General features: G+C 40.9%; 1 protein-coding gene across 1 annotated transcript in view; it reads left to right on the top strand.

The window, feature by feature from the left end:
- Positions 1-13355: 13355 nt before the first annotated feature.
- DMBX1 (diencephalon/mesencephalon homeobox 1) overlaps positions 13356-17017 on the top strand; it is a 55508-nt gene continuing 51846 nt past the window's right edge. Inside the window, exon 1 of the mRNA XM_085885856.1 lies at positions 13356-13439. The gene's annotated coding sequence lies outside the window, so the exon portion shown is untranslated. The remainder of the gene's footprint in view (positions 13440-17017) is intronic.

Raw genomic sequence — 17017 nt, 5'->3', positions numbered from 1 at the left:
ATGTTTCGTCCCAGGTCCTGTGCTGGGTCTGCCAAACACCTCATCCGCAAGGGTTCTGCATTGCGTGGGTAGCCTTAGTCAGGACAGGAATTTGTAATTTGTACAGGGTGCCCGCGATAGCGGTGCCGATACTACACTTTGTCAAAATACACTATGTAAGATCTTTAATGTCTACCAAGCAATTCTAGCGGACACATACCCAGGTTTTAAAATTTTTTTCCTTAAGTATCGAGGCTCATGGAAAAGCAAGGTGGCAGAGGGTATGGAATGACAATCGAGCAGTGGGCTAACTCTTGCACACAATCAGCAAAGGAAAGACCAAACAAGAAAATGGAAAGAGGAAGAAAGGAAAAACTGCAATCTGCAAGGTTGAATGGTGACCTGGGAAGGGTTAATGGGGTAACAAAGATTGTGGGTTAGGATGGAGGATGAGATGAGATAGTGGTACATCATCTGCTTGAAGCCCTGGAGGGAAGAGAGGGATAGCACAGCCTGTGAAAGGTAGTTCGACGTACAGGAGAAAGGACCAACAATGAAGTTGAGGTGTGCGGTCAGCCTGGATTTTTGAAGCGTCACATAAAAGGGGCTTAACTCAGGGAACTGGAAGACCGTCCATCTGCCCATCTTGCTTAAAGTCCATCCAAGGGGTATTGCACTTGTTAATGCAACGCCCTGCCGGCAAAATACCAATCAAAGAGTTTATAGTCGAGTCGAGAGATCAAACCCAGACTAAGAGCAGCACAAATGTGAGTGTGCTGGGTTGGCTGACACCTGTGAGTTAGCCGACACTGCAGGTTCGAGTTCAGGCTGGCTCTTTACATCTGTAGCAAGGATTGAGTACCCCGCACATGTAAAGCGGAAAGGGGGGTTAAGCAATTGGTTCACTCTGTCTGTCTGTCTGTCCATCTGTCGACAAACGTCAGTTTATGATCGAGGAACAACTTAATTTTCAATGTTATATTTTGAACATGAATCGGAAAATGAAGCTGCAGTTTAGCAGGACGTTGGTTCTGAATTCGCCGCGATCATGCATGTGCAGAGAGGAGTGATATATATGTAAATATAAATCTAAATCTAAATCTATATATTACTTTCTCTGCCTGTCTTGGAATAAAAGAAAATTGAAAATCATTCCAAACAGGAAGCTTATTGTTTTTAAGGATGTCATAAAGGACACATACAACAGGCCAGAAGAACTAACATAACATGTAAAATATGCAAAATGTAAAAGATACAAAATCAATGGTAGTAAATGTATGAATTTTTTTTTTCTACAACCCTTAAATATTTATTTTATTTCAATTTAAATATATTCTTGAACACTGCAGAAAACAAACCACCTCTTTCAAAACACTTCCATTTGGCAGTATTATTGGACAAAATATTACAGCATTTTACGTCATCACGTCCAAACAAATTTCCTGCTCGTAGATTACGCAGGGTCATGTGCTCTATGAACTCTGTAGTCCATTTTTGTCTCTCTTGTAGTTTCAACAGTAACAATAAACAGCAGCATTACTTTTCTTAATAGTAATCTGACTTTCACATGCATTTTCATTGTTATCATTGAATAAAAGGCGAATAACCATTCCAATATTTCCGATGACAGGCAATGATTGGGAATCCTATGTAATAAAAACCGAACACGACATTGTTGTTGATGGGATTTATTAATGTGGCATCAAGGGACACAGATGAGGTTCAAAACCTCTGACAAAGATCAATGTTGACTAATCACATGTCCATTTCATTGTGACCTAATTAAGTCAAGATGTGTGGTGGAGAATATTTTCACATTGGGATCCAACATGGAAGTAACAATCTCAATTATCTGGTATGTCCACCTGCGGCAGCAATCACTGACTGCATCGAGGTCCTTGGAGTGTGTTTATGGGACTCTGGGCAGTTTGAAACCGATTGCTCGGATGGGTCCATGCCAATGTATCGGTCCTGAGACGTTATCCTGGAACGTGCACTTCTTGGCATATCTCTTGTTGATCCAGTAGCTTGGAAACGCCTTCTGAGATCACAAACAGTTCCTGTCCTCACGATGAAGAACCTTGCAACATGCCGAATGGAAGACCTTGCTTGAATTTGTCCAATTATTTAATTCAGCTCATTTTTTTGACAGACATGCCAATGAAATGGATTGTTGTTATACATTGATTCAGCCATATCTGTTTGTATGTTCCTTGCAAAATCGAAGATCTTTCAAGTACATTGGTCAGTTTGATTATGTTACTTGGTGAAAAATTTTTTTCGGTGACCGGCCAAGGACAGCAACGCTAAATTTTGGTGAATATCCGAATCCAGATCCGGATCTGAGAATTTTAAAAAGTGATTCTTCACCATTGAGAGATTGGGCCAAAAACGATATATAGCATGATATCTCAAAAGGTTATGGATGGATTCACAGGAAGCTTGGTGGACAGGTTGGGAATGCCATGAGGAAGAAATGATTCAATTTTGGTGAGGATCCGAATCCTGATCTGGATACGAGAATTATTTAATTTTTAACTGATTCTTCACCATTGAGAGATAGGGGCTAAAAACGATATAGCATGATATCTCAAAAAGTTATGAATGGATTCGGATTAAACTTGGTGGGCATGTTGGGTGTGTGACAAGGACTAATTAATTCGATTTTGGTGAAGATCCGAATCCAGATCCGGATAGGAGAATTTTTTGAAGTGATTCGTCACCATTGAGAGATATGACCAAAAATGATACATATCACAATATCTCAAAAAGTTGTGGACGACTTGTGACAAAACGAGGTGGATGAGGTGGTTAGGTGACAAGAACAAGCAGATTCGATTTTGGTTCAGGTCTGAGTTCAGATCCGACCTACGAGTGGCAGACAAAAGGTAGACTATTCAGCCTCTCGGAGGTCTGTGCTCTACCGAGTGTCGTTCTGTTTCGCCGATTTGTCGCTCCATGAGTGATTTTTCATGTTATTTTGTCTGTCTGTACGTCTGTCTATTTATCACCTACAGGTCACATTTTCAAAACGATCATCACGAAACTTCACCGCATGGTAGAGTTTGGTATAAGCAAGAAGCCTATTGATTTTGAGGTGATTAGCTCAAAAGGTCAACATCGACCAAAGGTCAACAACTTTCTTAAAATCATCAATTTTCCTCCGATTGAGTTGAAATTTGAAGAGGATTTGTAAATCAGGTCAATTAATTCAGCAACCAATAGTTTTTGATATATAAAGGTCAAAATTTCAACATCGGCTAAATTTCTAAGATGATCAATTTTCTTCTGATTTACTTGAAATTTGAACAGGGTTTGCATATTATGTCACTGCTTTCAACCATCCATTATTTTTGAGGTCAACATAGGCCAAGACACGACATAGGCCAAAGGTCAACAACCTAGTTGCAATTTCTAAAATCCTCAATTTTCATCCCAATGATGTGAAATTTGAAGAAGATTTGCATATCAGGTCACTGATTCAACAAACAAGTATTTTTGAGGTTAACACGGGCCAAATGGTCAAACAGTGGCCAAAAGATCGACATAGGCCAAATTTGTAAAATTCTCAATTTTCATCCCAATGATGTGAAATTTGAAGAAGATTTGCATATCAGGTCACTGATTCAACAAACCAGTATTTTTGAGGTTAGCACGGGCCAAAAGGTCAACAGCGGCCAAAAGGTCGACATAGGCCAAATTTGTAAAATTCTCAATTTTCTTCCGATTGACTTGAAATTTGAAGAGGATTTGGATATTTGGTCATTGAGTTCAGCCACGAATTATTTTTGAAGGTCAAATTTGTTTTTGGATTTCGCAAGTATTGTGCTATGCACATCTTTCTTATTTGTTTGTGTGCAAGATATCTCAAAATGTTTTGGACAAATTCGGATGACATTTAGTGGACAGGTTTGTTGTGTGACTAGGATGAAATGATTCGATTTTTGTCAAGATCCGGATCTGGATCCGGCTACTAGAATTTTTGAAGTGATTCTTCACCATTGAGAGATAGGGCTAAACCAATATGTAACATTATATGTGAAAAAGTTGTGGATGGATTCGGACGACTCTTGGTGGAAGGGTTGGGTGCGTACCGTTGGGTGAGTTGCCACAAACCAATTCTAAAGGACGAATTGATTTCATTTTGGTGAAGATCCGAATCTAGATCCGGATACGAGATTTTTTTATTTATTTCTAAAGTGATTCTTCACCATTGAAAGATGGGGTCAAAAACGATGTATAGCATGAAATTTCAAAAAATATTGGGCCCGATGTGTTCCACTGGATCAGGCATTGCATGGTGGAGGTATGGGCTCCACCAGGTGCCCTTCTCATTAAATAATATAATCAGGGTGGTTTTTGGATGATCCACACACTGGTGTCTCGGAAAGACTTTCAAATTTGCTCAGAATGCCTCGAGTCACCTCGAAACATCTGAGGGTGCATGGTGGTCGTATGGCAGCTTAGCTGCCAGGGTGGCTATCATTTCTTGAAGCGCGACTGTGTCGCTGATGCAGTGCACCTCTACCAATAAACACACTGGAACTGGTACTCATTTCGCAGATCTTGGAAGGATGACAGGCTGAATCAACCCCCTGGTGTATTAATTCTTAATTCAGCGGCCGACGGGGCTTGAACTCAGGACCCTAGGATCCCAAGCCGCCACCCTAACCACTGAGCCAACACCATGCTACTGAGGGTGCATGAGTTACACGTGCTGAATGAATATTGCATGAGGAAATTACGTTACATGGAAACTTGCAATCAGGTGTTCTGCACATCCCTCGTGCCAAAAAGGCACTTGGAATGAACGCTGTAACAGTCCATCAACAATTACATCATAAATTCCACTTGTTCTTTTTTTAATGGAGGAGAGTATAATTGTTTAAGATGTCATCGACCCTCCAGCCACTCTGCTCTGATCTTTTTTGAACAGCTAATGGCCGCCAACCATCAACCAGATTATCAAACATCATTAGGTTGCACTTTTACAATTTTTGTTTGAGTTGGCTTGAGGAGACATAATTGAGAGTTTTTGCATTATAATTAATTCCAAAATAAAGATCCTTCTGGAGGTTTACACTGCCTCCATTGAACGGTGTCATTATTGTCAGCATTATTATGTCATTTGCATAACACCAGCTTGTGCAAAGGATACACCTTTAGATGCATCATAACATTGAATAATGCCAACTTAATCAATGCAAGGAACAATACACTATATCTTCAGAAGCATCGTTCCGTCTCAACAAGCAATTACGTCGCTCACGATGGCCTGAAATGATTATGTTGTTCGAAATTCGAAAGTGCAAACACACGGCTGAGTTCAGCAAAGGAATTGCTTCAACATTGTCTTTCATTCAATGTCTATTTGGACTGGCAGGAAATCTTAGAGGTATGCACACTCACCTCTGAGCCATGTAGCTGGGATTCGAATCCTGACCCAGCTATAAACTGTCATCCTGGTGTTCCGCATGTAATCTCACGAGGCATCGATGTGTGTGCCGTCAATTAAAGGGACGTTAAACTGGAGCACCCGTCTGTCCCCGCTGGTAGTTGGGGGACGTTATAGATCCCACGGTGTTCTTCGTGAAGAGTTGGCGAGTTATCGCCGGAAGCCTGAACAAATTGCAAATTCCTGCCCTGACTGGCTGCTGAGAAAGAAACTTCAAAACCACCCAGAATTATCAACCAGTCAGCATAACCCTTGCCAGGAGGCTCTATTGACCTGACCATTGATAATAATATAAGATGATTGGGCATTTCACTTTTACTATTCCTCTTGTCAATGCTGTGACATCTTTTCTGGATGTTACAATGCTTGCCTGAAATAAAACTGTTACATTTTCTGCCTGATTGACTAATTCGAGGGAAAAAGACAATGATGAGAATACAAAGAATGATTACGTTTTTACCTGCCACGTGTGGAATGAACTTGTAATTGATTACAATACAATTGTATTTGTAAAGTATGAAAAAATGTTTGCACTTAAAAGTATTGTTGTTGAAATGGCTTCTCGGGGTTATTATGATTGTATAGCCTAGAAATAGTTATTTCCACAGTGCATGTTGAACGTAAGTGTGAGGAAATTTAATTGTGATGAAGGATTATGCATCGATATTTGTATCGAAAGCTGTTGTCTTCCCTCCCTAATGTTTGTGTCGAAAACTGCTTCTACTTTGAAACCATTTTTAATGCTCTATCCTTTGTAACCTTTGATATGTGCTTTGTGGAGGAGTCGGGCCTTGCACCGCAGGAACGCACCAGTTTTGGTGACAAACCCCGAGCCTCAAACATTCAGGAAGAGTTGAGAGGTTCAGGGGAGGGATTTCCCAATAATAATTTACGGCCAATCGACCAATCGAAGTTGGGCAGAGATGGTGGGATGTCCTGGGTGCCCAAATGAGGCCCACACACCAACGGGTGGAATCCAGTCCGGTTGTGTAGGTCGCATCATCGTCATGGTTCGGTCCAGTTTGTGACATCCGGTCCCATTTGAGGGGTCTAGTCCTGTACATGCAGCATGGAGAGCCAAGTTGCGGGACCTGCGTGATTGCTTTTCCACCTCTCACCTGCACAATAATAGCTGGGCTCCCATTGGTGTGGCGTACGCTGCCCCCCCCCCCGCCTTTGCCTAGGCTGCGTAGCACTTCACCTTATAAAGAGCATCACGGCACACATATAGCCTGCAGCTAGTATTTCTGTCTTATTCTTCTCCTGGTCCATCTACTGTGGTGTGCTTGAGGGCACATTAATAAAAGGTTTACTTAAGGCTCTTCTCTCTGGATGAAACCCAGAGTGCGTATTTCAGCATTTGTAAATAAGTTCTATATGAAGTGTTTGCTTCTTCCCTGTTCTCCCTCCCTCCTTACTTGAATACACACATGAATGCACTGGGTCTGATTTGAGTTTTTTGAGTCATCATGATCGGAAAGCCGTATCGGCTTATATTTCCTATAAAGGATAGATTGGTGGAATCATTAGTGTTTAGTCCAAACCCCTACCCCTTCGAGTGTGATAAACCACTCGAAGTTGCCATTTTGCGTGGCTTAGTCGTCACTCGATCAACCTCGGACGAACCAAATTGAGCTCGGTAAAAGTGCAAATATGCCCTTGATCCAGATGTTAAGGTTAGGGTTTGGGAGTTTTGTGATGGATTGGTTGATTCAACATCCGTACCATCGTTATTGAAGAGCACCCCACGACAATGTCAACCCTTTTTATGAATAAGCACTGAAAAACAGAAGTCAGTGCCCACTTATACCATGGTAATGGTACAAAAGTGGTTGGGGGCAGAATCGGACTGCAGTGTCATCCACCAGACGAGAAACATGCCCTCCACAGCTTCAGCAATGACAGCAACACAGTGCATCCACCCTATTCACCACCGGTGTAGCTTTGTGGTTGCTGTTGGCTAATACGAGCTCATTTGCCTTTTGATGGCATTTGCTACAAGGGTTGCACTACCCCTCTCGGCTACCCGAGTTGCCACGAACAGGTCCAACCGGATGGGTGTTTTTTTGGAGACACCATCTCTTTACTCTGTATGGCCGTTGGCTCCCAAAGGAAGCTCATTCTCCCTTTGTTAGGCGTTCCTTTTAGTCCTGGCAGGGCGTCACAGTCATCCTCTCCCAATGGCAATCCAGTGAGGGGAGTCAGTTTAGATGCTGATAACCTGACCATGCGGCAGATAACACTGGATGACATAGTAGTCGCAGTCCAAAGACTGACCTAACCAGATGTTGGCCCGCACTTTTTTGGATTACTTCCTACATTTCGTTTTGTATCAACAAGTTTGTTTTGCCATTGAAATAGAGCAAGCTTCTCTTTGGAAGAATCACATGGTCTTGACCTCCTGGGGGCCTGGTATATGCAACACTTTAGTGTCTGAAGAAGCCAAAAAGGAACTCCTGAGTTGGAGTGTCCATACTTTACCGACTTAGACTTTGAGGATTCACACCCAGCCCAACTATAGGGCTTCGGATGGACTTGACGGTTGTGGTGGCGAAAGGAAACATCATTGTCACATTACCCAAATCACGTCACACATTGACAATAGCCTGTTTTGTGACCGGGAAGCTGTAAAATGGTGGATTCTTCTTTTCAAGTGTGTGTTATAAGAGATTCCCTCTCTTTTTGTGTCGCCATTTTCTGCCGAAAACAGTTAGCGCACAATGGAAAATTATTTCTCTTCAACTCGCTCAAAGCTCATGAAAGAGCACGATGATCTTGTGAGATCACACTAGTAGTCAATATACACTGAGTGGATCAGGATGCAACAGGACAAAAGGAACAGCAGATAGAGGGGGACCGAACGAACATCAGAGCTGAATGCCAAGACAGAAGGAGGCGGACAAACAATGTGTGTGGAGAGGAATAGGGTGGGGGGGAGGGGCAGGAGAGGATGCATATGGTGGACAAGATGGATAGAGAAGGAAACTGTCAGGGAGAGAAAACTGGAAATTTGAAAGGAGGAGGGATTGGGATGGGGTTAACAATGGTAGAAAAGATCATGGTTTTGGATTGGGGATGATCGAAGATGGTGGTGAGGAGCTGTCTTGAAGACCTGGAGAGAAGAATGACATTGAAGAGAATGTGGAAGTTGATTTCACAGGTGGAAAAAAAACTGAAGAACAAATGAGCGGAGGTAAGCAGCGATCCTGGATTTGGGAGTTTCAACAGGAGGGGGTTGATGGTGGACCATGTGTACCAGGCAGAAACTTTAGGGGGAGAGGGGGGAACAAAGCACGGAAAGGGTGCAACACCAGAAAGGAGTTGGTAGCAAAAGAGAGACCACCGACCTGTCTGCAATGATGAAGTGATAGACCCATAGACTCATCTTCACCATGGGGGAGTCCAATATTCTAAAAGGCAATGGTTTCCACGGCATCAATCTGAACAAGATGTGAGGCAGTGGATCCAGTCCAGAGGGGAGAGCAGTACTCCATCAAGCAGCAGATGAAAGCCTTCTCGGTGGATATGAGTTCAGGTATGCCAAGGAAGGATTTTGGACCACAGAAGATGCCAAGCCTGTGGCTGACTTTGGGGGTCAACGTTGAAATGGGGTTTGCCCAAGAAGGATCGTGGCAGAGTGTTTGACACAGGAGTTTGAATGACTTATCTTCCTCAAGAGCATTGGTGAGAAAGTAGATAGGAGGGTTTGACAAATAGTCCTTTAGGAGAGAGATAGTGAGAGTGTGAGATTTATCAGGATTGAAAAACACATTCCAAGTATTTTACCAGCTTGTGATTTTTTTTTTTCAAGGTCTAAAGAGAGGGAAGAGGCTGCTGCCTGTCTGTCTGAAGGATGAGGGATGTCATGGTGGAGGATAGAGTCATCAGAAAATAAATAAAGAGGATTTTCCAGAGAGTCAGAGAGATCATTGATGAACATCAGGAATAGGATCAGGACCAGAACACTCCAGCCTTGACAGGGAAAGGAGATGAAAAGATTCCATTGAGTGCCACACAATGGCTACGAGAGTAGAGGAAGTAAGTAAGCCACGCGTGGAGTTGACCTTGGATTGCGTAGGCAGAGAGTTTGGGGAGTAAGTCAGGATGCCAGACTTACTCCGAAAACACAAGATATGTCCAGAGAGACGGCCCTGGTGTCATGTCTGACATTGAGGGCCTTCATCCATTGTTAGGTGAGCAGCACGTCCAAGGTGGAGTTACCTGTTCCAAAACAAAATGGGTGATCTGAGATGAGGATGTTGGAGAAAAGTTTTATAATTTCATATCAGCTGTGCTGATGGATTCCATGTCCTTTCTGATGAATGGAAGTAAATTGATAAGTCTATAGTTAAGGGGATCCGTTTTTGCACCTTTTTATGTAATACAGTGATGTTGGCAGATTTCCAAGTAGATGGAAGATGACCTAGCACAAATGATGTGGTTAAAAGGGCAGAGAGAGAGAGAGAGAGAGAGAGAGAGAGAGAGAGAGAGAGAGAGAGAGAGAGAGAGAGAGAGAGAGAGAGAGAGAGAGAGAGAGAGAGAGAGAGAGAGAGAGAGAGAGAGGATGTGCAACAGCAGCAGAGCAGGTTTTAGGACAGGTGAGCTGATGCCATCTGGTCCAGTAGCTCTTCTCCTTTAACTTCTCATCATATAGTTCGACTACATCTCATTCACCAGCAGTAATTATGCAGTCAGTAACTGTCCCTAAGCCTGTTGTTGGCTTAACAGTTAAGGTGGCTGACTTAAGATCTTAAGGTCCTGAGATTGAGCCCCTGCCATTCAATGAAATAACACCAGGTGGGTTAACTCAACCTGTCATCCTTCTGAGGTCGGAAAAATGAGGACCGGCTTACTGGGAAGAATGAGCCATTCGAGTATCCTGCATGGCAATTCCAGTATCCTGAAGATACTAATGGAGTGGTGACGTGTCCTGGATTGTGCCCCTTGGCCAAGCAAAAACAGTTTCAGCTGCCCTATGCATCTGAAGATTCTTAAGGAGTAGTTTTTCTTCTTCTAACTGTTCCTCTAACTCTCTAACTGCCATTATAACATGTTGGAGATGGTATAGTTTAGTGAGAATGTGTGGACTTTGTCAACCCTCCCAAAGTGTCAACCAACGGGATTTAGCCTGAGGTTGGCCACAGTTATTCTGGAAATCTGCAGCACATCGCACGGTGGATCCAGTCCTGCCCGTATGCCTCCCGTGTGCGAGGTGGATGATTATTTTGGCATGACTCGTCTTTAAGAGCCATTTGGAAGCTCGTTCCCACACTGCATGAAAGAACGAAACATTTCTTTCACACCCATTCCTCTGGACTGAACTTAAGCAACCGGAAGTCCAAAACACCTTATGCCATCTATCTATCGAGCAAAATCATATTTGAGTGAGGTTAAAATACGAACTCTATCTGATCACAACATTACTGAGGTTGCTGATGAGGTAGGTGTACCTGGGATTGGGGAAGGGTTTTGGCCAGTTTTCCAGTACACAGTTGCATAATTTTTTACTCATTCTATGAATACAACAAACCACCCAAACATTCTTCCCACAGCCAGGTAGATAATGGCTGGAACATACACATCGGGACCAAACCCTAACTCTAACAGCAAAACTCTAGCAAGCTTCTTGGTTGATTTTGGACCTATTTGATCTGTTTTCACAAATCGCCTCTAAGCTGCCTAGCCTGTTTTTGAATCCCTACCCCGTTGTTTCACAGTGAGGGCTATTCATAAATGTGTGTGACATTCCTCGGATGTATGTTAAACTGGACGTTCTGTCTCCCGGCATAAGTTGCTGGACGTTAAAGATCCCACGGCTTCCTTCGTGAAGAGTAGGCGAGCCATCGCCAGCACTTTGGCAAAATGCCAAATTTCTGCCCTATCTACTGCTGGGAGAAGGATGGAAAACCACGAAGCATGACCCTCGGCCAATAACCTGCTTCGGCAGAACAAACGCTCTGTAATACGGAGAACTGTACGTCATACATCGGATCCGTTTGATGGATACCTAATTTGTGTTATCTTTGCTTTTTACAGCTTTTTACTTCTCTTTATTTCAATTGATCTTGCTCACATTCTTGTAAACATGTTGCGGATCTTTGTTGAATTTGGATATTTAAAAAAAAAAAACGAGTTAAAATATGACGGAAAGTTATTTCTGCCCATATAGCCTCATCACATTATAACGCATCAAATCCCAATGACCAGGTAGGATAATCATTGTGATCATTGTCAAGGAATACCCCTGGTGCAGGTCATCGCAGTCCTTGCCAAATCATAAACAATTCCACAACTCAAAATTTACTCTGGACAGGTAAATGGTAGACGCTTAGAATTTGGATGGATTGCCTTTAACGATGACAGACGCTTAGAATTTGGCCAGGAAACAATTGCCTACTGTATTCAAAACACACAACGACAAGGACTTCCTTTTGTTGCGTATTTGAATGCACGTTGTTTGGGTTTCGGTCTTTCAATATTTATTTGTTTATTTGCCTTCTCCATGAATTTGTAAAATGTAAATAAAAGTAGTGTTTTATTTCAAAAAAAGTTCTAAAAGCAACGGAAGACACGGAGATGAGACAGATCAGAGAGCACAGGTATAAAAACCAAGATGTCACTCTCATCCCATCTCTATTTATCCATTTTTTATGTTTGTCTGTCCTCATTCATATAGCTTGAAATGATGTAATATGTGCAAACTTATCTTCTTAACTTTTCAGACATAATCACAGCATGATAGGCTGGCTGAGCGGGTTCTCCCGGTGTCTTTACCCACTCACCTGGCCCGTAGTCGGTACAGCTTCGAGTAGAGCCCTGTGGTGAGGTTATGGAAGTAGAAACCCGTAGCATGTTTATTCGCACTTGATGTGCTTGGCTGGGCCTGCCTGAGGTGCAGCCTTTACACGGCGCTGGCCTATAGTACCTCCCGCAACCACCGTCGGGTTCAGACCTGGGAGCTATAGGAATGGGAGCAGAAGTGCAGGAATTTGTTCCTACCCTTCTCTATCCCTTTTTAATACCGCCCACCCTGGCATGCCCGCTTTCCCCTCACCCTCCACTACACCCCCATCTCTATCACAATCCATGCTGTATCTTGTTTCCCAACTCTAGCCCCCACCTTGGTCTCTCTCTCTATTTCCTAAAGTAAAACGCCATCCTCCCCCACCCCACGTTGGCTTCACTGTATTCCAACCCCTTTCCTTCCTTGTTCCTCCCCTTCCCCCCTCTTTTTCTCCCACCACTCATTTTACATCTCCCGAACCCTCTCATTCTCCCTCCCTGCAGAAAACTCTTACCCTCACGGCAGGACAGGACACGGAGCGGTGCCTGGAACCAGCGACTTTCTCTGTGTCACCGTCTTATGTCTGTCCATTCCTTTCTATACTATTTCATCTGATCTGTCTCTGTCTCTGTCTCTGTCTCTGTCTCTGTCTCTGTCTCTGTCTCTGTCTCTGTCTCTCTCTCTCTCTCTCTCTATATATATATATATATATTTACATATCTCTCTCTTTCTAAATTGTTGTTGCAGCCTCGTTCTCTGCTCACGGCATTTTGGCAGGTACGCACCTTCATCAAACTCCCGCACTCTCATGATCTTTAACACACAAACACAGGCGCGAACCTCTCATTTCTCACACTCATCTTAACACACACACACACACACACACACACACACACACACACACACACACACACACACACACACACACACACACACACACACACACACACACACACACACACACACACACACACACACACACACACACACACACACACACCTTTGCAATAGCACATGAGCGGTTTTGCAGGAACACAATTACTGCATTGGGTATTAAAGTACAGTATATACTGCATACGTCATAATCTTATCAATACATTCATTTTGAATCAATGTTGTGTGCGAACATTGTTATTGCAGCTGTGGCTTGGACACAAGACAATCCACATGCAGGTGTATACATAGATCTGGGACACCTGAAGTGATTGCTCAGGGAGAAAGGTAAGAGATTGGCAAAATCCTGAATACCATTTACGGTTGTTTTATATCATCACTTGTAATATATATATATATATATATATATATATATATATATATATATATATATATATATATATATATATATATATATATATATGTACAATGTACATATATATATACAAATATAATATGTTTTTGATATATACATGACCAACACTGAAAATGAAAAAGTTGGTATTTCTTGGACATTTGTTTTGCATTTAATAACTTTTATCGACTTATTGTCATTTACGCAGTCAATACATCCTCGCACCCCTGTCCATTCATTATAACTCCATCTAAGTAGTATCAGAATTATTTAACCGATGGCGATGGTAGATTATTGTTATTATTGTTATTATTATAATTATTATTACGTACTGAGTAATTTTGATGAGTTATTATATAACAGTTATTTTCGACAACATGAAATTTGAAGTTAATTGCAGTCTTGTTCTATAACCTGCCAAGAGAAGTTCAATGTAGAAAATAACCAGAGACAAGAACTATAATGACGGAGATGAATCGCGAAATTAGTCCGTGTCACAGAGATACCACCGTAACCATGTGCATATAAAACCAAGATGTGCTGTATTATATACAACTCAACACAAACCATAGTCAGGTACAGTATTCTATATATTCAAATATATGAGGATATGATCGTATTTCTAAATACACATCGTATAACTCACACACTGTAGACTCCGCAAAGGAGTGAAAACACTAAACTAAAGTACAAACTTTAAATTTCATAACAACACACTTTTTGGGAGTACAAGCAACATAGGTCAATGCACCACGGTACTTGTCATCACACCAACTTGAAACTCAACACGAGGATCACGAATTGGTCTCGCGGCCAATTAGCACGTCTGTGGTTGCCGACATCAAAAACCATAACAAATTAAATCAATTACTGAATGCTCTCACACTACTTGAAAAGATTGAAAACTTTTAAACTTCGAGGATGAGAAAGTCCATGGAACATATCATGTAAAGACTTTATTTAATACAGAGATCGTTTCGTGGAATAATAAAATAATAATAATAATAATAATAATAATAATAATAATAATAATAAATATCAGGTTGGTCTGCACAGCTGGTAAAAACAAAATAATAATAAAATAATGATAATAATAAAATATCAGGTTGGTCTGCACAGCTGGTAATACCAAAATCATAAAATAATATCAGGTTGATCTGCAATGCAGGTAATAACAAAATAATAAAATAAAAATAATAATAATAATAAAAAAATAAAACAGCAGGTTGGTCTGCACAGCCAATAGTAATAAAATAATGAAATGATTATAAAATATTAATAATAACAATAATAACAATAATAAAATATCAGGTTGATCTGTATAGCTAGTTTGCGTCCGTCCCCCCCAACCCCCACCCTTCATAACTGACCTGAAAGCACTTGACGCTAATGGGTGTCCAAGTTAAAATCCCGGGGACAGGGGGAGTGGAGTGGGGGGGGGGGCGACCTCTTATTGAACAATCTCAAGTTTATGAAACAATCTGAAGAAGTTTGTACTCATTATATCTACAAACACCTTCATTGTTTATTGTATAGTAAATATTATTTACCTACTTTTGTCCTCATTATACATACCCATGTGAACGCACCAGGATAGGTACACCTGGACACTAATGACATGATGTACATAACTGAGGGGAGGTGACAATACCACAGGTGTACACAGTACCTGCATGTATTTAAGTATGATATAATCAGGAGTCCCGGGCTGTCACTGATTGCAAGTAAGAGGACCAGGTTCAATTCTCTAGGAAAAAGGAATCTGAGATAAGTCTCTTTACTCTTTTTACCGCACGCTAAGTCGGAACCTCATTGTTATAGCCCATTTTGAGGGTAATGTTTGTGCTAGTGTGACGAAAGCAGGTGCTCTTCAGGTGTTTTCGCACGTCTTCACGGATAAACCTTCACACAGCACAACACTGTTTAGTATCTCTGAGTGTGGTTGGTTTGAGTGCAAACCGCTCCACGAACAGCTCCTCCACGATAAACAAATTAGTGCACCCACGTCAAGTGTTCACAGGTCATATATGGATGTGTGTATAGTATTGCACAACAATATATATATATATATATATATATATATATATATATATATATGTATGTATGTATATGTATGCATACATACATTATGCAATGTAAGACCTTTTTCGTTAATGCTCACAATTTGTTCTTATGGAGAGACAAAAGGACGAATCTTTCAACCTTGACAGTTACACGATGTCCTCACAACAGATGCGGTATACACTTTTGATGACGTCATCCGGTCTTTGACTCACGTAACATCTCAGAGATGATTTGGTGGTTTCATTAAAATCACAAGTTTAAATATTCCCTTTGAAGTAATGCATCTACTGCCAAGCTAATTACAATGGTGTATGGACATGACATGGTGTATAATAACCGTCCAGACAATCATTGCAAGGAACTACGTAATCCATAGAAGTTGTAGATAAATCGTTTACACTGCAGTGTGTGCCGTAAATTCCAGGGTCACCCTGGTCCATTTCCCTCCACCATCCTTGTCTTGGACGTGAGGAATGCGTCTCGTCTTGTTCATGTTTCTTTGTGGAAGAAAAGGAGAATAATTTATAATTTTTCGCTCACTTCCAACACTACAAATGATAAACGAGCAAACTTGTGTCAAATGTACAAAAAGTTAACATACTTGGCCACTCATGCTTGGTGCAAGTATATACATATATATATATATATATATATATATATATATATATATATATATATATATATATATATATATATATATATATATATATATATATATATATACTACTACAACTATGACTATCAATACACCTGTGAAAATATCTGAAAACCACTTGCTTATCCCACTCTACAACTACTAGTATATACTACTACTACTACTACTACGACTACTACTACGACAACGACTACATTAACGGTCGTAATTATTCCTACCTTCTTGTGGAGTCAGCCAGGGAAGGGTTTAGGCCAAAGTCTTTCACAAACCGGCCTGCCAAGCCTGGCATTCATCTGAAGGTGCTGGCAGGAATTAGTAATTTGTACAAGATGCCGGCGATAACTCACCTACTCTTCACAAAAGACATCGTGAGCCTGGACTCGAACTCGGGCGAGACAACTTATAGGCGAATATGCATACGTCCAAGCTATCCTGCAATCACAATGTGTATATATATATATATATATATATATATATATATATATATATATATATATATATATATATATATATATATATATATATATATGTGCATACATGAAAATAAGTCAGAAAACATATATATATATATAGCTTTTTCTGGCTATTATATCTTGTGATTGGTGGAAGGTTTTCTGTAATTATTGTAAACAACGTTGTAGTCATTGACAGCAAACCAATGATCAATATATAATGTATATGTATATATATATATATATATATATATATATATATATATATATATATATATATATATATATATATATATATATATAGTTATTGTTTGCGTTGTTTGGTGTGATTACTCGACCA

This window comes from Eptatretus burgeri, chromosome 6 (genome assembly GCF_056783735.1).
Source record: "Eptatretus burgeri isolate ZD-2024b chromosome 6, Ebu_testis_v1, whole genome shotgun sequence".
NCBI lineage: Eukaryota > Metazoa > Chordata > Myxini > Myxiniformes > Myxinidae > Eptatretus > Eptatretus burgeri.
This window is presented reverse-complemented; position numbering and strand designations above follow the sequence as displayed.